The sequence below is a fragment of the Peromyscus californicus genome, unplaced genomic scaffold (assembly GCF_007827085.1).
Source record: "Peromyscus californicus insignis strain IS unplaced genomic scaffold, ASM782708v3 Scaffold_20__1_contigs__length_68692818, whole genome shotgun sequence".
NCBI classification, from domain to species: Eukaryota; Metazoa; Chordata; class Mammalia; order Rodentia; family Cricetidae; genus Peromyscus; species Peromyscus californicus.
This window is the reverse complement of record NW_026294503.1, coordinates 61,252,326-61,276,008: the sequence shown is the minus strand read 5'-3', so window position 1 is coordinate 61,276,008 and position 23,683 is coordinate 61,252,326.

The window sequence follows — 23,683 nt, the reverse complement described above, 5'->3', positions numbered from 1 at the left end:
TGAACATTACTAATTGTTTGGCACTTTTTGTGGAAATTGGTGTTTTTGTTTAATATATGTATAAAATGCATACAATAAAATAATACAATAAAATAATTCTTTTCACACAATATATTCTAATCACTGTTTCCTCTCCCCCAACTCTTCCCAGACCCTGCCCACCTCCCCATCCACCCAACTTCATGCCCCTTCTTTCTCTCTCTCCTTAGGAAACAAATAAACAGGAAAGAAAAAAAGGAACCATATGGTGGTATTTTATTTGTGCTGAAATGTGATTTTAATTGTATGTTAATAAATAAAGTTGCCTGGGAGTCAGAGCTATTAGAGCCATAGCAAGAGCGTGGCGGTGGTGGCGCATGCCTTTAATCCCAGCACTTGGTAGGCAGAGCTAGGTAGATCTCTGTGTGTTCAAGGATACAGCCAGCATTGGAGACACATGCCTTTAATCTCAATCCCAACCATAGAAGACCTGGAAGTCTCTACAGACAGGCAGTGACAAGGCAGTCATGTGTTTGGGTTTACAACCAATGAGAAGGCAGAACAGAAAGACTATATAAAGACAAACACACAGGAAGCAGGTCTCTTTCAGAGAGGTCTCTTGGCTTAAGAGGCTAGCTGCAGGGTAAGGCTCTTAGCTCTGAACTCTTGGCTTTCTTCTTTGCATTGGTTCTGTGTTTCTTATTTAATAAGATGGTTGGTTACATCTACAGAACCAGAATTAAAAAATTTAAAAAAGGAAAAAAGCATAAGAAACACGCACATATACAAAACTCATAAAAACACAAAATCAGAAACCATAATATTCAGGCAAAGGCCAGTAAGGCCAAAAAAAAAAAAAAAACCAAAAACAAACAAACAAACAAAAACAAAACAAAAAGCACCCAAATGAAGCTATATATATGAAACAAATTCTACAAAAATCCACTGAGTTCATTTTGTTGATGATGATGATGATGATTTTTATTTTGGTTTTTCAAGAAAGGGTTTTTCTGTGTAGTCCTGCCTGTTCTGGAACTCTCTTTGTACACCAGGCTGGCCTGGAACTCACAGAGATCTGCCTGCCTCTGCTTCCCGAATGTCAGGATTTAAAAGTGTGCACCGCTGCTGCCTCTGCCACCACCACCACCTGGCAAAGATTATTTTTAAAATAACTTTTTTGTTTGTTTATTTGTTGTTTTAATTTTGAGACAGTCTCACCCTATAGTACCCCAGGCTCCCTCAAACTTTGGACAATTCTCCTTCCTCAGCCTCCTGAGTGCTGGACTTGCTGGCATGTACCACCATTCCAATCAGAAAAGGAAATTTTATAGGAAGAGAAATTTCTGTCTTTTAAGAAGTGACTTCTGAGAATAAAACTATGTAAGCATTTACTTTTTTCTGCTTATGACTCTCAGACCAGCGAGACCAAGCAGAGACCAGGAGCAGCAATGTTGTTAAGGATAAGCACCTAGCTAGCTGGTGGGTGCTTATCCTGTGGCTTAACACTCTACTTCTTTGTGGAATCAGAAGTGTTTCCATTTTAAACACCTTAGTAATTGTTTATCTAATTCTTGCTATTTTTCTGCAGGTTTTTACATCTTCGGAGGCACCATTGGCTCTTTGTTCAGATACAAAGAACAGCGCCTGTATTTTCCTGTCACGACCCACGATCATAACCACACCACACTGTCTTTCTGCTGAGTACATTGCCGACCAGTCACTGGAGATGAACATAATTGCACGTTTAAAGAGCAGCAGCTGAAAAGTAAGCAACAAATGGAAATGTGTCTTATTTTGTTTTGTTGTTTAACAGCTTAATTTCGAGATAAGAGTAGCGACAGTTGTAGACTGCTTTCCTCTGGGAGAACAGTGCCACCGTCTGGAGTCCCAGGGTGTGCTCAGAGAGCAAATTTAGGAGGTTTGTGTAGCGTGGTAGGTAGAAAACCTGAGGTTTTGCTTTTGTTTTAATTAGCATTTATTGATTTATTGATTTTAAGTTTTGGAAAATGAGTTTTTTTATTATTTGAAACTTTTTTCATCCTGAGAGGTTCATGAATTTTTTTGTCAGGCTAAAAATAACAATTGTCCTCTCCCCAAATCTGTGAACTTTGTCTCTTCTAGAAATCGACTGTAATGGTACCAAATACTCACATGATTTCCATTATAGCTCATCTTATTATAAAATTAATATTTCAATAGGAATTAATTTTGTATTTATTTCCTGATTGTGTATTTCCTGACTGTGTTTTCTTCAAAACTGCTTGACTTTTAACTGGATGTGTAATAAGTTTGAAGTTTTGATTTTTTTTCTAGTATAGTGATTAAGTAAGGTTCACAATGGAAAAAATAAAATCAGTCCCCTGAAACTGAAAATTTTGCTAAAAAAAAAATTTAAGCACTGCAAAAATTGCAGCACATAAAAACATTATCATTACTATACATAAGTTCATTGGACCACCCAAATATGGCACATATAAATGCATACATGTGGATCTAATATGGCTCCAAACAACAGTAAAACTGCCCAACAGTATGCAAAATTATGCAAATCCTAAGCCCTTCTGAAATTGAGAGCATTATATAATATTTGCCAAAATCCTTGTTAGTCCCATGAATGAACAAAACAACTTATCCAAAAAAAAAGGCATTCAACACTGAACAATCGCTTTTCTTGTATTGTATTAGGGTGTTTTAATCAATGGCCTTCTTGCCATTGTTTTTCATAATCACTCTAAACACTCTAATGTTCCATTCAGTGGCCAAAATCAGTCTCATCCTACATTGAGCCATGTGCTTCCTCTGAAGTGGAGCCAAGAACAATTGTTTCCTGGAAACAAAGGGCCCAGCCTCTCCACTGTGTCAAAGGAACCGAGCAGAGGAGCATTCCCAGAGGAGCATCCTTCCCATCAATCCTCCTGTTACATTGTTTCAGTCTTCAGTCCTTCCCATCAATCCTCCTGTTACATTGTTTCAGTCTTCAGTCCTTCCCATCAATCCTCCTGTTACATTGTTTCAGTCTTCAGTCTTCCTCTTCAATGTTACCCATCCATTTGGTAACATTTTCCCCCTCACTATCACTCGAACTGTACTAGACTTAGTGGCCAACCCCACGCACCTACAAGGCTCACTGCTCAACGTGGGTCCTATCTATGCATCCATCTCACTAGAGCATAATGAAGTAGGCACGATTGTTTTTCCACGTTACAGACTGAAGAACAAAGAGACTAAATAGATTTTCCCTGAACCACAGAGTTATTCATTTAATGTTGTGGTGCTTTTCCTCTGATGTGAATGACGGGTCACTGTGGCCTTTGATGTTGGGTACCACTTTGCATCTTATTGCTGTTTAAATGCAAGAGTCTTCTCAATAATGACCAAAACAATTTTGTAAGCCTCCACTGCCATACCTACTAGATTTTGGTTTTGCATAGTCATGTTTAAATTGCTCTTTCTTCAAAAGTCATTCAGTTTCTAGAAACTACTTATCGAAAATCAACTATGTAATTTACAAACTATTATCTAATTTTTAAACTCTATGGCCCAATTTCAGCATTATCAAAATGCATCTTGTGTACGTGTTCTGAACTAGCAATTCTGCTCCTACCATCTTTGGCAATCTTTTCTCCCCTATCATTACTACTCTAATGGTGCTTAACCTAGTAAACCCAATGTTGTTAATTTCATTACTGTTTTCAAAAACAAAATGCCAAAAAAATTAATGCTCATAGGGGACTCCTATAAGAAATTACAGCTTACAAGGGGGTGAACTGTTGCGCTGTTATTAAAAAGAATGAGTTGGACCTATATGCATTCTTATTATCTAAGCTCGTTATGAAATAAAAAGGGCAATGTGCTTGAGAGATACTAAAATGTTTCTATTTATGTGAAACCTAAACTATACAAGAATACCTGCATATAATCAAACACTTTTGGGTAGGCATCTCTGGAGGACAGAGGGGCACAGACTGATTTCAGCATTTACTCTTGGGCTGTGTAATTGTTTACAGTCTTATTTGTCAAGTGAAATGGAACCTAATGATAAAGGAAGGAAAGATCTATCCTTACAAGCTAAGCATTGACCTAAAACAAATACATGGAAGTTGTTTGCCCTTTTCGCGGTCACCCAGGAAACTGGCTCTTGGTGTAGAAGGCGGGCTAGGTAGCCATGCCAGCTTCCGGCCAGGCAGGAATTTAAAAGCTGTGAGCAGGGCCATTTCAAGTAAAAAGAGGAAAGCATGTCTCTGCAGGGTGGGCTCTGTGCAGGGTGGGCAAGAAGGTCCAAGTTCAGTGCTGGTCAGTGAGGTGTTCACCTGGAGGCAGCACATGGCAGTTTGGGAACCAGATTCTCAGTCTGAACTCCTGCGTTCCTGAACGGCTCCTCCAGCAAGGACTTGCCACGCGAGCCCAGCTATCTCAGTTTCTTTCTGGACAAGTTGGGGGTCATAACTATTTCACAGAGTGAATGGTGAGATCTAAATGAATTCACATCTGTCCAGCATGTGATATTTATATCCCTAGCTTATATTTACTCTCATGCTTCAATTGAACGGGGAGGGGTGGGGAAAGGTAAATTATTTTACAATAGAATGATAACCCGGTGGTGGTGCACGCCTTTAATCCCAGCACTCAGGGAGGCAGAGGCAGGCAGATCTCTGTGAGTTCGAGGTCAGCCTGTTCTACAGACTGAATTCCAGGACAGCCAGAGCTGTTATACAGAGAAGCCCTGTCTTGAAGAAACAAAAACAAAAATAAAACAAACAAACAAAAGAATGACAACCGTTCCAAAATTGCTGTTCCAAACACTAAATACATTAGTGTTCTATTCTATCCCTTCTGACAAAGTAAGTGGCAGGTGGATCAAAGGTCTGAATAGTAATATTAACAACCAATCAAAGGAGATAGCACAGAACATTTCATGGTACAAGGGGGAAACATAAGTAGATCCATCTATAATTCTGGATGCAAAAGGTCCTTTTCAAAACATGGCCTCAAACACCAAGATCTCAAGATGACTCATCAAATGCACTAAAGAGCCCTTAGCTCACACCCTTCCTCCACCATGAACATTCAAAACAATTAATGAGGAAATAGTTGAATGCCTAATGAAAGAAATGCAAATGGTCATGGGTGCTAGCACACAGTCCTTGGGCAAGTGCGGAGGGCAGGGACAGCTGCACAGCCTCAGGGCATGGGCATTGCTTGGTAATGATGAAGGGTGTTGCACTGGGAGAATATTTCCTGGAGGATTTGGCCGTGTGTTTTCAAACCTTTAAAAAAATGTATATGTGCCTTTGGGCCCAGCAATTCCATCCTAGGAAAAAAGTATCTGTTAAGTACAGAATCCAAGAAAGCAACCCCCAAGTGTGTCTTCATGGAAGAGGAAATGGAAGTAACTTAAACACTTATTAGTGGGAAATTGAGCAATTTATGAGACATTCAGAGAAGACATGCCATGCAAAGTCCTTGGTGCCGATCTGCTTAATCATATGAAAAGTGACAAAGCTTATTTGAAATGGGAATAATCAGGTGGCTAAATACTGTGATTAATATGACTTTGTACTATTAAAATATTTGTTGAGTGTGGGCACAGAAAAAGGACTAAAAGAACATATATTAGTGAATGAAAAGAAAGAAATAAAAAGGGGGAACATGACTACTCTTAGGTATGGATGGTGGAGGAGAAGGTTTATTGTGGATATGAGGGAGAACATAGCCTGTGGCAGACACATCTGGGAGAGGCCACAGTGGACATGACCAGCAGACTGAGCAGGGCCATGTGAGGAGCGGGGATAGGGGAAAGAAGAGAGTTAAGAGGTGAGATCCAGGAGACCAGGAGGCCAAGCGGCCAGGAAGGTAAAAGGTAAAAAGGACCTGCATAGCTCAAATGTCTGGATTATATAGGGAAGAGCCCCTGGGGGAAGGGCAGCCCAGCCCCTGGCAGAGGTGGGGCATGCCATCCATACCCTGTAGCAGGTAGGGACTAAGGGATGCTGGGAGAACCTCTTTGATACGTTAAATAGGCACCTCAGCCATTTGTCCCCGGTTTGAGACCTAACAATTAGTAAACGTTTTCTTTAACAGTTTCCCAGGGATTTTCACTTTGTTTTTAATGAACTTCCACATATCCCATATTTTTCAATGGTTGTGTAATCCTCTTAGAGCTTTAAGAGGTTTCCATTGAAGAAATGAAGAAAGGAGACCTTGGAGACCAGTGTGGTGTGTTCTCCTCGTCTCGACGACGACATTTAGACCTATTGGCTGCTTGAACATGTTTGGCGGACAGGAAAGGGAATGCAGAACGGACAAGAAAAGCTATTTTTATTACAAATGTAAACACTTGTTACGCATATTTAACCTCTCAAGGCTAATTTAAATATAACTGTCCTGGCGATTTTTCTTTTCCGCCGAGATGCAGCAGAAAAGTGTTTATAATTTCCTTAATCATCAGGTTTTTTTTTTAAAGGTTGCTGACTGGGACAATGATATTTTTGAATGCTCCGTAAATAGGTGCACGAACTATACACCACCATACACGGTAAGGCTCTCTCCTTCAAAGGCACAGCACTCATTTTTTTTATGCATCTACTCTGTGCCAGGCAGGGAGAGGACTAAATGCATGAAGCACGCACTCTCCCCTTAAAAGGTTTCCTTTGACGTGAAGTAAACACATGGCTCAGTTAACGCTGGTGTGCTAAAGGGATGGGTATAAATCATGGGGCATGAAGAAAGCCTGTCTAAGGAGCCAGGCGGAAGGTGCCGAGGCTCCGTTAGCAGGGAGGCTTTTGAACTGGGCAGAAACATTTGGGAACAAAAGGGTAGGAGAAAAAGGACAAAACATATGATGCTGCAAGATGTTATGAAAGAAGGTCAGGTGGCAAACACACGCTGACTGTAGTACTCAAAGACGCATTTATTTTTAGACTGAAATAGCTGAAAATTGTAATTTTACGTTTCACAATATAAACGAATACTGGAAAAAAAAAATTCCACTTCTCCCTCCGAAACTATTCTCTTTAGGAAGGTGGGGAGAGGCTTTCCCTGTCATGCTGCTAAAAACCACTCAGGCACAGTACTGTGCTCTTCGGTGAAACAGAAAAAATAATACAAACCTGTAACAAGAAAGCTCCGCCCCTCTTATCTGTCTGGCGGAGTCGTGCCGGGCACCGGCGTGGAGCCGGTGGAAAAATCTCATCTTTGGAGGCCCTGGCATCACAGCCTTGTAGCTTCCCATGAGTGGCCTCACTTCAGGAGCAAGCATCGTCCAGGAAGTGGAGGGCCCATCATTGGCATCCTCGGAGGGCCTCCCATGTAGGATCTGGGCATCATAGCAGGGCAGATACATCTCCCTAGACAGCATTGGTTTTCCTTGAAAAGGCTCCTAGTGATTCTCACGCTGGCCGTTTGTGAGGACCCATCTGTTAAATGGCCTGCTTCTCTAATCAGTCAAAACCCGGGACTCGGCTGGTACTAAATGTCACCATTTAAATAGTTTTGCTCCCTTTGTGGCTGAAAATTTGTACAATTTAATTTCCCTGGGTTACTTGGGAAATCGAACGGCTTATTTTGTTGATGGACATTTAGGAATCTCATCTTAATTTTCTCTGTAAACTTGGCTCATGTCCCTGTTAGATTTTTTTTTTTTTAATTTGTCTTGCCTCTTTGTAGCACTGACTATATAGTGAAACTCTGTCACAAACAGAAACTTTAGTATTTTGATTTGTCTTGTTTTCTTGGGCGTTCCTGTGTCTTCCAGACTGGCCTGAGGCACCCTTGAAAGGTAGCTAGTGTGACCGAGGTGTGGGAAGCTTCACCAGCAAGGAATATCTTATCAAAGGATAAATGGATGTTTTTTGACCCAAGAGGTGGGTAGGAGAGTCCAGAGTTGGGAATGGGTTTATGTGAGGCCACTGGAGACGTGCACAGACATCACATGTGAGCAGCAGAATCCTGGGTGCTGGAGAGGGAGGTGAAAGGGAATTATCAGTGACCCCAAGTAGAAACTGTAGTCTTGGGGTCTCTGACAAAGCACAATGGAATGGGAAGCAGGCTCATCCCACCTCACCCAGGGGCTTTCAGGTTGGGAAAAGTCGGAGCCAAGGTGGTCAAAACAAGGCTCATTGTAATCTCCAAAGACAAGGACTGTGCTGGTCCCATTCAGCACCCTGTTCAAACCTATGTGCCACAAGCGTTTGCTGAGTGAATGAATGAACAGCACATCCAGAATGGCAGGCAACAGTTTTGACTAAGAAATGAAATCAAGTAGCAGTGATGAGTCATTGTAAATAAACCAATGGTAGCCCAGCTAATGAGAAAGCATCGTGAAGCAGTCTCCTGAGACACTATCAATAAAGGTGATGAATGCCAGATAAGTCAACAAATGCATACAAAAAGGGATAGACTGGCCGGAAAAGGAAACCTGAGGGACTGTAAACACAGCCAAAGATGCACATCTGGCCAGACAGACATGAGGGGAAGAGCTGTTGATGTCCTGTTGCTGACGCTACTCGACTGTGGGTGACAGGAACATGGGTGATGGGGGGCTGCCGCTGAGTCTGGGGGAGTCGGAAGGCCTAGACTCCTGTGCCCACTCTTACTTCTTCCCCCTCAGCATACCACTGAGTTCCCAGACAGCTCGGGTCTTCTGCGATCCTAGGTCCTGAAGAAAATGGAAAGCTGGTCCAGTGTTCACAAGCTCAGGCTTGGCTGTCACTCAGCAGTTCCAGCAGACAGGTTAATCAACAGGTAACTTGTAAAGCGGTACACCAGACAACGGGAAACTATTGAAACACAGCCTCCACCTTCAAGGACCTTACGGTTAGTAGGAGATGCAGAACCAGAGGAGCCTACATATGAAAACCCAAGGCCGGGTGTGCAAGCACTGTGGAAACAGCACAAAATGTCACTGAGCACCGGAAGCCTGGGGAATGAGGCTCCCACACCAGCAGGAGAAGGATTTGGCCTCTATTTACCATCATGTCTGTGCTATGCCCACTCCAGGTACAGACAGCACTGGCCCACAGAGCTGAATGTACCCACAATGCTGCTGTTCCCAGTCGGAAGGCACTGAAGTCCAGAATCCAGCCATGAGTTAGGTCTTGGGTACTCAGAACCCATGCATGATTCCCTCCTGGTGGTGAACTGTCCAGACTAGCCAATCCACACCCATTTAAGCCACAAGATAATGGAACTATGTATTGGTAGGACAACTGTGACATCAGTTAGTGCCAAACATTTAATATTATACAAAATGCAATTCTGAATCACAAGAGGGCAGCTTCAGAGAACACAGACTTCTCCAAAATGATGAATCCAGTAACTTGTTGCAATGTACCAAATCACCCCCAAATTATGGTGCAGCTCAAAACAACCAATTTCGTTATAGTTCACAATTTTGTAGATCAGGTCTAAATGGGTTTTAAAGAAAAAAAATCTCTCTCCAGTTGAAGTTCATACTTGGGAATTTTAAATTAAGAACTATCTTTTTAAATGACATACACTAACTATAGTGATTGAGATGGAATGGAAAACAATGTTTTTGTGGGCTTTGGGAGTCATCTATTTCTCATGATGTTGATGAGGGTCTGTCAGTGGCCAGCTGGTAAAGAGTGAGGTTGAAGGATCCCAGACGGCTCATTCTTGTATCTGGTGACTTAGCAGGGAAGTCTGGAGGCTGGGACTATCCACTAGAGAAAATACGTATTGTTGCCTCTCCCACATGGTGGTCACAAGGTGATAGGATTTCTTATATGGCTGCTCAAACCTCCAAGAGACAAGTAACTGGATAGCAATTGTGAGTGTCACAGAAGCCTCATGCACTGTGTACCCTCTAGGACACCGTAGTTCTCCCCCAAGCCAGGAGGAATGCAGATGCCTCCTTAAAAGAAGATGAGTCTAAGAATCTAAATCCTGGCTTGAAATTACCAAAGGGGTGGAATCCATTAAATAAGAGAGGCGCATATACCAAAGGGCAGGGGGTGACTCATTCTGTACATGTTACCTTGGCAAAGAGGAGGCCTCCATTAATGCTAGATCTTTTTTCTCTAAATAATAGACCTACATTGAAATGTATGGCAACATACTCCTTTAAGTATCCTTGCAATATTGCCTGACTTTCAAATAAGGAGTAACTAAGATACCAATGCAACAGACTTACTATGCAGCGGTCTGTATTTTCTTTGTATCCAGCACACACAAGCTGACATGTGTGCACTTTCTTTGCCTCTGGTATCCCGGTATTATCCCCAAAATGAAGATACATAGACTGTCACTGTGGAAAAAATGGCTTTCAACCTGGGACCCTGTTTCTTTTTCTCTCTACTTTGCTCCCGTGGGTTGGAGTGATGCAGTTTTTACGTTCACCCCTGGATTAGACCAATGTTGATCTCACAATAGAGGCAATGCAAAGGATGACCTCTTTAAAAATGTCACTGTTATCATCCCCCTTGCTCTCTGTAGGCAATGATATCAGCACAAAGCATCCTTGGCTTAGAATCCACTCAGGGTTCTAGTGTGACAGAGAAGGAAGACCGTCACTAGCAACGAGTGGGTCCTGTATGATGGAGGCCTTGGTGGTTAATTTTGATTGTCAACTTGATTGACTTGTGCAGTGTGTGTGTGTGTGTGTGTGTGTGTGTGTGTGTGTGTGTATCCACCTTGAATGGAAGTAGCTTCTGTCACGGCGCCAGCGTGTCTGACTAGTGCAGACACCACACACATCTGGACTGGACCTGAGAAGTAGAGCCCGCAAAAATGAGAACTGAGTTCAGGCCAGCCATACTTTCTAGACGGAAATCCCATTTTGTATAAAATTGTGACGATTCTGTGCCCCACAAGCTTGAAATTGAACTGGAGGGGCTAGCTCCCTGGGAGAGCAAAGCATTTAGCATTTGTGTTTGATTCTAGCCCTCCACCCACTCGCCCAAAAGTGAAGTCAGAGTCTCTAGGCACAGTCCTGCACCTACTTTGGAATCAGTCTGAGCCACTGTTTCCACTGGTCTCTGTGAAAAAAAATTTTTTTTTGCTGTGTTTTTAAGGGACCCTAGTCAATGTTCAAGACTAGACAGATACCATAAAGACAGTGCTTTGGGGTCCACACCTTCAGCTCTGCACTCAGGAGGCAGAGGCAGGCATATCTCTGAACTTGAGGACAGCCTGGTCTACATAGAGAGTTCCAGGACAGCCAGGGCTAATAGAGAGACTGTCTCAGAAAAGAAAGAAAGAAAAGAGGAGGAGGAGGAGGAAGAGGAGGAGGAGGAGGAGGAGGAGGAGGAAGAGGAGGAGGAGGTACTATTGCTGCCTCTCTAAGCTCCTAGTAACTGAAGTCATGCACACCACAGGCACCTGTCACTCAAGCTCTGCATGGTTCCTCCTGAGATGTAGATCACTGCTTCCTGCCAGGTCATTGTTAGACATTGTCACCGTGTCTGACATCTCTCCAGTCTTTGGAGAATAAAAAAGATGCTCTTTATTCTCTGGAATGGAATATATAGAGGGTTCCACCACAGAGAATAGCTTTGGTCTCATACCAAGAGAAATTTTCATTAACACAGAAAAAGTCAAGGATATTAGAAAGCATTAGATGAATTATAGCTGTGGTAGTTTGAATGTAAGTGGCCCCCATAAGCTCATAAGGAGTGATATTATGAGGTGTGGCTTTGTTGGAGGAATTGTGTCAACATGAAGGTGGGCTTTGAGGTCTCATATATGCTTATGCCACACCCAGTGTCTCAGACCACTTCCTGTTGCCTGAGAGTCAAGATGTAGGACTCTCAGCTCCTTCTCCAGCATGTCTGCCTGCATGCCACCATGTCCCACCACGATAATGGACTAAACCTCTGAAAATGTAAGCCACCCCAATTAAATGTTTTTCCTTTATAAGAGTTGCTGTGGTCATGGTGCCTCTTCACAGCAATAGAAACCTGAAGACAACAGCCTACGCCATACTCTAAAAAACAACCTCTCAGACCCAGTTTTGGACACTTCTAATAAATTTGGCTTATCATACCAAATTCCTTCTTCCTGTAATACGGCTTCTAACATGTCCCCTAAAACACATGCTGTGGTGTACACACATGCTATGTCATGTGTGGAGGTCGGCAGGCAGCTTTCGGGAGTCTGTTCTCTTCTTCTCCCCACTGACGCCCCTACCGTACTTCAAATGTAGTACAAACACACCAGATACATTCACAATAAGCATGTATAAATACATCCGATTTCAAACATTCTCATAGTTCTCTGCTATTCTTTCGTATGGATGGAGGAGATTTTTGAGGCGAGAGAGGCAACCACGCCTCAGCTGCAGGCCACCGAGAATGGCTCCTCTGTCCCCTTGGTCACACTTACTGTTTGACATGGCAGCTCCCATCTCTCTCTGCACATTGAAACTGTGAGCTACTCTCAGGGATGAAACGAAGCCGAGTCTCTTGGTCAAGGAGACATATTATATCCCCATATTATATTCCCAGGCACACAGCTGGTAGCCATAAAATATTTATTGGATAAATGACAAAGGAGAATTCAAAATGATGCTGCAAGTCCATGAAATAAAGAAGTCTCAAATGGTTAGAAAACTGCCTAGAGTCTGTTTTCAATAATAACAACCACCATTGAAGTTCTTCATAAAACAGTAGTGTATCTTATTCAATAAGCACGGAGAACATAAAGACCACAAGATCAGTTAGATCAACAAGTGTAATCTCAAAACACAGCTCTTCAGCAGGTTGGAATATGGTTTGCCTGCACCTAAACTTATGCTGAAATTTAATCCCTGCTGCAAGACACTAAGAGCAGAGAGAGGCCTTAGAACATTCAAGAACTTTGGAATCTTCCTGTTGAGCAGAATAGGCCATTCATACGACAAACAGACGAATGGGCTAATGAGCTTCCAGAGAGTGTCTGCTCTAAGAGCCAACTTGGCTTTGTTTGTTTGTTTGGAGACAGGGTCTCATTATATAACCTTGGCTGATGTGGAACTTGCTATGTAGACCAGACTGGCCTTGAATTCATGGAGATCCTCCTGCCTCTGTCTCCCAAGGGCTGAGTTCAATGGTACACACCACCATGCCCAGCAAGATCTTGACAGTCATCTTCAACTGGATTGAGAAGTACCTACAGATTAGTAAAGCTCACCTCTGGTGTGCCGTGCTGGGGGAGCTTTCGCAGAGAGAACTTAAGGGGAAAGACCTTCCTTGAATGTAGGTTGTACTGTTCCACTGGCTGAGGGAGTGTGGGGAATAAAGCTGGGGTAAGGCAAGGCCAGGGGCACCACATTCTCTTTCCCTGTCCTGGTCACCATGACGTGAGACCTCTGCATGACACTTTGCATTGATGGAGTGAAGCCTCTGAGCCCATAACCCCCCCCCCCCCCCCCCCCCCCCGCCCATGGTGATAGAGTGAAGCCTCTGAGCCCATGACCCACCCCTCATGGTGATGGAGTAAAGCCTTTGAACCCATGAACCCCCTCCACAGTGGAGTGAAGCCTCTGAGCTTATGACCCGCCCCCCACAGTGATGGAGTAAAGCCTCTGAACCCATAACCCCCTCCACAGTGATGGAGTGAAGCCTCTGAGCCCATGACCCCCTCCCCCATGGTGATGGAATGAGACCTTTGAACCCATGACCCCTCATAGTGATGGAATGAAGCCTCTGAGCCCATGACCCTCCCCCTGACAGTGATGGAGTAAAGCCTCTGAACCCATACCCCCCCCCACAGTGATAGAGTGAAGCCTCTGAACCCAGAACCAAGCCCCCACATAGTGATGGAGTGAAGCCTCTGAACCCCCTCCCCCACTCTCTCTCCACACACACGATGATGGAGTGAGACCTCTGAGCCCAGGGAAAACAAATCCCTCTTCTCTTAAGGTGTTTTCTCATTTTTTTGGTCACAGCAATGGAAAAGTCTGGCTATCACACCATGTAAAACTCTGACTGCTGAAAGATCCTGTCAGCAAGGAAGCCCTCACCAAATGTGGCTCCTCAACCTTGGGCCAGAAGCAGGAACCAAAATAAACTTTTTTTCTTTATAAGGTCTCCACTTTGTAGTATTGTTGAGTAGCAACAAAAAAGATGGAAACCGTCTAGTCAGGTTATGTCATCTATGAAACGTCAGCGTCTTACACATATAAACTGAACCTTTCCAAATATGATTTTTCTTTTTTTAAAGTGGAGAAGACAGAAAGCCAAAGGAAGATGAAGGTTAAAAGAAAAGGTTTCCTTAGGCCTGAGTGGGAAGGGGCATTAAGAAGTGAGGAGGCGCCGGGCGGTGGTGGTGCACGCCTTTAATCCCAGCACTCGGGAGGCAGAGGCCGGCGGATCTCTGTGAGTTCGAGGCCAGCCTGGGCTACCAAGTGAGTTCCAGGAAAGGCGCAAAGCTACACAGAGAAACCCTGTCTCGAAAAACCAAAAAAAAAAGAAGTGAGGAGGCATCTACTAATTGTTTAGAGAACGGTGGAAAAACAACACACGAATTACAGAACCCAGAATCTATTATTTCCAGGAACAAACATGTCCTAGTGCTTTCTAGATTACGACTGTCATAGCAGAATAATATTAACCACAATCTCTGCCAAAAATATGATCCACATGACATTTTTTTCCAATAGGACTTGGGGAAATGAGACGTTCTCTGAAATGAAATTCATCAAATAAATAATGAAAAAAACGTGTTGAATTTCCTAAGCGACTTGTGCGCTGGAGTCTGTAACAGGACAGGCAGTTCGCACCAGAGCCGAGGTGCCCTGGTACTGTCCCTCTGAAGGATGCATGTGCAGGACAACAAGCCTCCCACAATGGGGTGCCAGTGTTCCCTCAGCCCGCCACAGAGCAGGGAGCACAGCGGTGACTCCCTGTGACTCACAGTGCCCGGCCTCTGGCAGGGCTTGCTGACAATGGTGTCACTTTGTACCAGCTGAGGGCCCTGCAGTGCTGACAAGGGACACCTCGTTTCCGTAGATGAGAAAACCGTCTGCAGATGCCAAGTCATCGGCAATTAGACTGGATCTAGGTGATGGGTAGGGACCCTTTCAGTCAGCCTTTGAAGCAATGATCTTGCTTAGACACAACAACCACTCATCAAAGAAGATGTTTTTGAGGCAATTCCAATACAGAGGTCTTTCCCTGAATGCTTGACCTGAACAGACATTGCAGAAAACCAGGAAATACAAAAAATGCCTGAATCATCTCAGCCCTCACATAATACGGTGCCCAGTAGAGGGACAGTATATCAAACTTATAATTACAAGATGGATTGTGTGTTCTTCTAAACATTTGCAGATGAAATTGGAGATTAAAATTGCAGACAAAAATTCATTATGCTGCGGCGTGAGGAAGAGAGAGGCCGCCTGTCTGCAGGGCTCTGAGTTAACCCCGCCACACTGATGACAGTTTTTGTGCTAGTCAACTCAGTTGAACAGTAAGTCATTTAGATCAAATGCCTATCTTCTGTTCTTCCATGAATTAACTAATTGCCTGATAGAAATTCTCAGAAGGGTCCTGATAGTTTAACATTGGTAGATATGTCAGATTTTCATTGATTTTTTTTTATTTTAAGTAGAAAAAGATGCCCAAACTGCCTAGTGTAACTTATAGGTGGCACTTCAGATAAAATGGACCCCATGACCTCTGCTGCTTCCTTACACAGAGAAATGCAGACTTTTCCACTATTGCCCCCAGCAATAGAATGGAACTAAACAACTGGTCTGGTCAAAGATCACCCACTGGAAGGAGGTTAGATTAGAACACTGTGGGTGACTCATAGTACAATCAATTCAAGTTCGTTCTCTCTCTCTCTCTCTCCCTCCCTCTCTCTCCTTCTCCCCCTCACCCCCCAGGGTCTCTCCATGTAACCCTGGCTGTCCCACAACTTGCTATGTAGACCAGGCTAGCCTCAAACTCACAGATCTGCTTGCCTTTGCCTGCTGAGTGCTGGAATTAAAGGCGTGTGTCAGCCACCACTGCCTGGCTGAAAAGGGCCTTTCTTCCTCATCCTTATCTTCTCTGCCAGGAGACTGCTTGGCCGGGACCCCAAAGGAGAAAGGAAACATGCTAGAAGCAACCTCTGCATCGTGGTCTCTTTTGGTCCCCCTGTCACTCAGAATAGCTTGACTTCAGGACAAACACATTCTCTACTCCAGCATGCAGAAAGAGGCGTGGATGAAGGAGACTCGGGACCTGGCATGGGCCAGTGCAGTCAATGATCACATGGGTTTATTCTGCTTAGCAGCAAGGAATGAGGATATCCATTTAGCCCGGTTCCATGTCGCAGCTTCTAATTGGGTTTATTAGTAATTAAGTTGAGATATTGATTTGCTAGCTTCCAGTTCAGGAAGGGAAGAAAGACGCGTTATTTATTGTCCTTTCCAGGAATCTAGTCCATTTAAAATTTAAACAGTCTGTTCTAGTTGATATGTTGATTCTTCATAGATTCTTTCATTGTGGCGTGTGATTAATGAGTACAGGAAAGTATCGTATATTTCCCTATGAATATCGACATATTGGTGAACACCCAGGAGCCGGCTTTCTGAGAAGAGAAGTCCTCATCTGCTTACTTCCACCCTGTGACTGTGTCTACCATAACTGGTTGCAAATTGTCCTTGTCCCAAACTCAGGGCGAGCAAGAGGCACACAGCTATTCCTCAAAAGCTACAGCTTGCTGCTGTCTGCAAAGACTACTGAATTTCTGCAGGTTCCCAAAAATCAATTCCAAAGATGACCCTGTGCCTTTGCCTGTTTATTTCTTCTGTAAAGAATAACGGAGCCTGGATATTCACAAAAACTATATTTCCTCACTGTTCTGAAGACGGGGGAGACCAAGATGGAGCCAGCGGCACCAGGTAAGAGCCTTGCTGTTCCCCGCTCCCCAATGGTGGGAGGCAGAAGGGGTAAGACAAGACAGGAACACAAACAAGACAGACCACATTCTTCTCATCCTTTCATGGCACCCACTGCCCTTCAGTAGGGCAAAAGGGTCCGGGTCACAGCTCAGTGATGGAGCATTTCCTACTAAGCCCAGGTTTGATCCCAAGCGCCGTAAGCAAGTAACAAAAAGCCTTTTTACTATGAAATAGGGGAACGCCCCACGACCCAAACACCTCCCATTTGGCCCATTTCTCACCTCTGCTACACCGGGGAACTTTTAAACACATGAATTTTGGTGGCTACATTCCGGTGATGCCACACTGGTAAACAAGCCACCATAATTATTATCTGTTGAAATGGTCGTGTGCATACAGCACCGACTCAGCTTTCTGCTGAAGGCCCATCCATGTCAGCACCCAGTTCAAACCATGCTGGAGACTCTGTGCCTTCCTTCCCTACAGACCTCCTTCCTACTCTCCCACTTTTTTCTAAAACTCAGACCTTTGAGCTGGTACAGCAGCAAAACCTCCCCAAGGACTGTTCCCAGCATCTGGAGAGATACTGCTAACAGTATTGGTTAAAACCAGAGACGCAGAACATGGAAAGGCAGCTCAACTCTCCGGCTTGGAGAGAGCGTCAGGAAGAGCGGTCCTCCAAGTGAGGCAGAGCTGCACTGGGGTCCTCACCCAGATGTTTGCCAGCTGTGCTACCCTGAGGTGGCTGCACCAGGCCTGTCATTCAACCCCTGCCTCTTTGTGAGGAAATCCTGGGAAGGAAGAAGGGAAAATAACCAGCTCAAACTTCGACAGCGGGAACAGCAGCACACTAAGTTAGGCGTAGAGAGAGGTCCTTATCTAAGGAATGTCGCCAGCCGGGGGGAACGTGATTAATGTGCTATTGAAAACTGGGCTGTGCTGGAATTGTCTCCCTACATAACGTCATGTAACCCATGAAAGCATACATGGGATGTGCCATGGAAGAAACAGCAGTCTCCTGTGTAAGGGTTGAGACAGTACACATCTACTTTTTAGGGCCAGAACTAATCAGAACCCTACAATGAATCAGCTGGGGATCTATACCGGTTCCTGTGTGCTACTCAGGTTCAGGTGATGACAATGACCTCCTCCTTCTCCCGCCCCCGTCCCCAGCATCTTCCTATGAAGCTCAGGCTGGCCTCAGACCGGAAGTCCCACTGCCTCGGCCTTCCTAATGCTGAGACTGTAGTCATGGACTGCCAAGCCGGGTGTTTATTCTTGAAATCATCATAGAACCTGCTACCATCCGAGGCAACTGGGAACAAGTGAGTCTGACTTGGTAATCGGATCCTTTGTGTTATCTGGTGCCCTCAGAAGGTCAGATGCTTCATCATGAGAGTCTCCTTACCTTTAAAATGGGAATGATAATAATATCTACCTTTCACAACCGGAAGAGCAAAGCAGAGGAGGCAGGAGGATCGCCCAACATGGAGCTGTAGAGTGAAGGCTAAACACGGCTTCTACTTTTGACTTCGCTGGTGTGACTGTGGTGTGACTGTGTCATGGGCGGAGTCTCCAGGACCGACTTCATTCAGACACCTCCAGAGAGATCAGTTACAAGTGGGTCTTGTTTGGGTTTTCTTTCTCGTTTGTTTATGAAACAGAGTCTAACACTGTAGCCCTGGCTGGCCTTGAACTCACAGAGTTTATCTGTCTCCACCTCTGCAACACTGGGATCAAAGGCACGTGGGCCGCCACACTTGGTCTAAGTGGTTTCTGTTAACCATCTTGCACACACCCCACCCCTCAAAGTTGTAAATGCACCCAGCAGTTATAGGTGTTTTTCCTCCTCTAGAAAAAAAAGAATCCTACAACATACCGAAGTTAAAATTCCTTTTTAAAGTAACTAAATTTTCTGTGACAAGCACAGTCCAAAGTTAAATGAACATTGTTCTCACCAGATGTGGCCAGAACCCTTAATCCCAACACTTGGGAGGCTACGACAAGAAGATCACGAAGGTTGCAGGAGAGAGAGACCCTACGTCAAGAAGGAATCGCTTTTCTAAGCATTTGTTTCACAGGCACTTATTGAGTACCACGTGCGAGGCCATGAGAGCACAGATGTGAACCAAACAGCATGACCTCTGCCTGTTCTCATGGAGCTTGCAGGCTAGTGAAGAAACAGCCTTAGACCAGTATCATATAACCAAACACGCTAACAGGAAGTTCATGCATGAGAAATCCGAGTATGCGAAAGTGGACAGTGTCTTTATGTGGGAAGCAGAGAAAGAGCAGCTTTTACTGTAGGACACCGGGGCAGGTGGTGTGGAGTGGGTGAGGAGGGGAAGAGCCTGAGAGAGAAGAAACAGCATTAGTGGTCGTTCAAGGCTCCCAGTGAATTTTGACCCGGAGGTGGGGGTTGCTCACCACCTATGCCAATTGCCTCTTTCTCTTCCCTCTGCTGTGATCTCACCATGCCTCTTCCACACCATTCCGCTCAAGCTTTCTTCGAATGCTGTTTGCATCTGCCTCCTTTCTGTTCTTTCTGTTGACAACTTCATGTACCCATGGCCTCACATCCCATCTGTACGCTGGACACTCTGACCGCCTTGCGGCTACAGAGAGAAATATCTGCCCAGGGTGTCAGCTTCTACTCGGGCACAGGCGGAAACATGACAGGTGTTAGGACAATGTGGGGCTCTCTGTCTTCATCCGTCTCTTTCTCCAATTTGCTCCCTCTCCATAGCTCCCGTGTCTCAACAAGTGTTCGCCCATCACCTGTTTCCCATGCCAGAGACCTGTGAAGGCATCGTGTCGCTCTCTCACACCCCTCCTCTGGAATCTACTCCGCTTTCACAAATTCTTTCTCTCTCTCTCTCTCTCTCTCTCTCTCTCTCTCTCTCTCTCTCTCTCTCTCTCTCATGCTACCATCCTAGTTTAGGACTTAAAAAAAATAATCAGTGTGTGTCTCTGCATATGTATGTGCCCATGAACACAGGTGCCCTCAGAGGCCAGAACATGGAACTGGATTCCCAGGAGCTGGAGTTGTAGGCTGCCATGAGCCCCTAACATGGGTGCTGGGAACTGAACTTGGGTCCTCTGCAAGAGGGGTGTGCACTCTTAACCACTATGCCATCTCTCCAGCCCCCCTCCTAGTTAAAGCCAGTCACTTATCAAATTATGCGACCACCCTATAAAAGCCTGGACCCCTGTCCATTAGGCTTGTGAGGGAGTTCCACCCCAGACCAATTCAACCATATTCCACAGGATTTTGCCAAAATTCCATGTTGTTTCATTACCACTTCGCTGTTGTTGGTGGTGATGGTGGTGGTGGTGGTGGTGGTGGTGGCAGCTGTGTGTGTGTGTGTGTGTGTGTGTGTGTGTGTGTGTGTGTGTGTTTGAAACAGGGTCTCAACTATGTATCCCTGGTCAACCTGGAACTCACTCTGCAGACCAGGCTGGGATTGAACCCACAGAGATCTGTCTTCGCCTCCCAAGTGCTGGGATTAAAGGCGTGCACCACCAGGCCAGGTAGTCAATATTGTCAATGCAGCTGAATGTTGAAAGGTCTTGCTTTGCCTTGGTGAAGGTGGATGGGAGCAGGCTGAAGAGTGTGAATGAGAAGTGAGGCAATGGTGGCCACATATGAAGATAATTAACCTCAAAACCTAGTTGTCAGTAACAGAGAGATGGATTTGGGTTTTAGCTGCTGGTTCACTGAATAGGATCTGCACCCGTCTACCCACTGACCCGATTTCCACTGACTGTAAGACTGTGCAAACCAGTCAGTCCCCTCAGGAGGAGGACAGTGCTGTGGGAAGGGCCTGGATGGGTAAGTGGAAGCTCTCCCGTCTCTCCCAGCCCTGCCTCCTTCTGTGTGCCCTCGGACATGTTATCAGAGCCTCAGCTTTTTGTCTCCCAAAGATGATAACACGTGTGTTAGCATCACAGATTTGATGAGTAATATGAAGAATCGTGTTCTCCGAGTTCTCCCCTGGTCCTCTAGTGCCCTCTTGTGGCTTCCCAGGTGGCCTAGAGTCCACCCTCCTTTGCAGATCAACAGCTCTTTGTCATACCTAGAGTCCCTGCTCCCCCGCCGCAGGAATTCCATCTCTTACTCATCCCTCCAATCTTAGTCTAACTGGTGAACTGGAGCTAGATAAATGAATGTCAAAAACAAGGCACAGCCAGACGTGATGGTGCAAGCCTGTATTTCTAGTGCTCAGGAGGCAGAGTCAGGAGGATCACCTTGAGCTTGAGGCCGCCACGGGCCACACAGTGAGACCCTGTCTCAAACGAACAAATGAAAACCCCAAACTTAAGTCATGTCAGAATCCTGGATAATTAAGTCCTTGGCTAGTGGAGTGTTTTAGACTTAATGTAAGAACTGACTAAGGTAGACATTTCAAACTCAAGGAGGCGGAGGGGATGATTCATTACTCTTATAATTACATGCAATTAAACCCATCTCCATCTCCAATTTCCTGACTCAGTCTCCTCCTATACTTGGTTTAACCACCGTTCACCACTCTTTCTGTGATGGAGCAGCAAATACCTCATGTCACCTTGTCTCAAAACATCTTTGAGGCACTTTTCTATTCCTGGTCCTACTCCCCTTCCGGTGCTGATGGCCTGCCTGATCCAGTGTCTGAAGAGGAATTATTTGAAGATAATATGTAGCCATTCTTCCCTATTTGTATTACATTGTATTAGGTATTATAAATAGCCTATAAATGATTTAAAATATAAGAGAGAGATTGCATTGGTTGCATGTCAAGCATGCGCTATTTAATAGCGGAGACTTGATTATCCTTGGATTTTTGACATCCACGAGTGGTCCTTGGGCCGATCTCTCTGCACCCCAAGGAAACACTGTCTCCTCATACTTCCTTCCCCCTCCTTCCTCTGAGACTAGAGGATAATCTTCCATCAAAAAATATGAAGACCTCAAGATCAGAGAAGGGTTTATTTGGAAGCTAAGTGGTCATGAAGAACGTTGATACAAACTTTCCTCTTTATTTTAATGCATATATATATATATATATATATATATATATATATATATATTTTTTTTTTTTTTTTTTTTGAGACAGGCACTGTTGCCTCGGCTGACTTTCAGCTCCCTCCAATGTCTTGTGATCCTCCTGCCTCTGCCTCTCTAGAAGCTGGGTCATAGACATGTGCCTTGTATCTGGGTTCCTCTTTACCTTTTAATTCAAAATGTTTCTGAGGTTATTGTAGATAATCATGAATTTGTGAGAAATAATGAGATATCCCCTGTACATTCTGCCCAGGCCCCAGCAATAGTGACATTTTTAAAAACTACATATCGATGCTGACACAACTTACCTACCTCATCAAGGCTTTCCCAATTTCACTTTTTTAGTTTTACTCATGTGTGTTTGTGCTGACATGTATGTGTTCATGTGCTCCATTATTTACAACCTTACCACTTATGGTGGTTTGTTTTATATATAAAGTAAGGACCTGACCACTCCAAGGTATGTTTGATTTTTATTTTATGAGGGGAAGATTTTTATTGTAGACATGGGGGAAGAGTACAGCCAGAGACATCTGGAAGAGTCCAGAACAGGGAGAGAAATAGACTAAACATGGCCAGTAGAGACTGAACGAGCCAAGCCATATCAGGGGTCGGGGTGAGGCAAGAGAGGGAGAGAAGAGAGTGTGGGTGGGGTGGGGGTGGGGCAAGAGAGGGAGAGAAGAGAGTGTGGGTGGGGTGGGGGTGGGGCAAGAGAGGGAGAGAAGAGAGTGTGGGCGAGGAGACCAAGAGAGAGGGGGCAAGAGAGAGGGGGCAAGAGAGGGCATGGTTGAAATGGCAGGGATATACAGGAATGAGGAGCTGGGGGAAGGGAAGCCCACCAGCTGGAGTCTAGGGGATGAGAAGATCTGAGGGGAACCATAGGTGTAGAGTGGGCCTGACTGCTTTGGTGTGCTCATAGGTACCACAGTTAATTTGCCCCGAATTTCTTTAGGACCTGACAGTGTATCCACCACCACAGTCAAGAAAAAGAAGCTTTTGAATCTTGTTATAACTACATTCACCTCCCCATCCATTCCACCACCCAAGGCCCAGCAATAACTAACGTCTATAAAATTTTGTCTTTTTGAAATGTTGTATCAATGGATCATAAGCACGAGACCCTTTGGCTAGGCTCTCCCACTCTCAGCTTCCTGTATAATTCCCTAGGGAGTCACCCAAGCTGTTGAATACATGAACAGATATTTTAAATTTTGTTTACTCTATTATTTGCTTAAGGACATCTGAGCACGCTGGCAGATACTTGGAGTCATTGAGCAGGAAAGCAGCAGAAATATGAAAGAGCCAAGTGTGGGAAATGCAGGCCAGCTTGAGCAGGACTTCAGCTGGCACCCACAGGCCGGTGCCCTTGACCAGGGAGAGCCTGGTCTTTACTGGTTTGCTGGGGTGGGTTAGCAGGATCTCATCTTGTCTCAAGGACTAGACTCGGAAGGGCTTCAGAGTGTGGAAGCTACAGCTGCTGCAGAACCAGGCTAGAAAGTAACAAAGCAGCCTTCGGGGACCTGAAAGGTCACCTGGGCAACTGCCATTGAAACCCACAATGTCACCTAACTCTACAGAGAAGCCAGAAGGAAACATAATGACTGCCTAGCTGTGGCCTAGTGGGGGAAGTCAGAGGGCTTATTTGCATTTTCCCTGGTTACAAGTTGATTCCTTCCTCTATGACAACAAATGAAGGTATTGAAGACATTTGTGTACAGATTTTCTTTTCTTCTTTTCAGTTCTCTAGGGTGAATACACAAGGGTGCAATTGCTGGGTCAAATGGTAACTGCATGTTTAGGTTTTAAAGAAAGCGTCAATCTGTTTCCCAGACCAA